This window comes from Etheostoma spectabile, chromosome 5 (genome assembly GCF_008692095.1).
Source record: "Etheostoma spectabile isolate EspeVRDwgs_2016 chromosome 5, UIUC_Espe_1.0, whole genome shotgun sequence".
NCBI classification, from domain to species: Eukaryota; Metazoa; Chordata; class Actinopteri; order Perciformes; family Percidae; genus Etheostoma; species Etheostoma spectabile.
Window position 1 is genome coordinate 22,430,748 of NC_045737.1, and position 547 is coordinate 22,431,294.

At 45.0% G+C, this 547-nt stretch overlaps 1 protein-coding gene across 3 annotated transcripts in view; it reads left to right on the forward strand.

Annotated features, from left to right (window-relative positions):
- Positions 1–547, forward strand: part of piwil2 (piwi-like RNA-mediated gene silencing 2) — a 31,181-nt gene that overhangs the window by 9,591 nt on the left and 21,043 nt on the right. The window lies entirely within an intron of this gene.

Below are 547 nucleotides of genomic sequence, written 5' to 3' on the forward strand. Positions count from 1 at the left end.
TCTGAACCTCCTGCCGGCTGCTGCGTGGCGCAGCATTTTGTATTCGTCGGTCTTTTCGTGACGGAGAATGCACATTGTCATTGGTCATTGGTTCAAAATACACATGAGGCGGGTCTTGTTGGCTATTTAAAGCCATGTGACCACCAAAATGTACCGTAGTTTGCTGAAAATCATGTCAATCAACCAGACATACATGTGCGTTTGTTTATGAAGTTTTGAGAGACGAGCGAGAAAACTGCTCCGACAGAGGAAGTGGTAGATTATGATGAAGACATTCTCCCTCTCGAACTCCTCACTATCTTCCACCTCAATGTCACTGCCCTCGCTGTCAAAATCCTCCTCTGATTGCCTCGTAGCCGTTTTCTCGCTCGTCTCTCAAACATTCATAAAAAAACGCACATGTATGTCTGGTTGATTGACGTGATTTTCAGCAAACTACGGTACATTTTGGTGGTCACATGGCCAACAAGACCCGTCTCATGTGTATTTGAACCAATGACAGTGCGTTCTCTTCATGAAAAGACTGACAAATACAAAATGCTGCGCC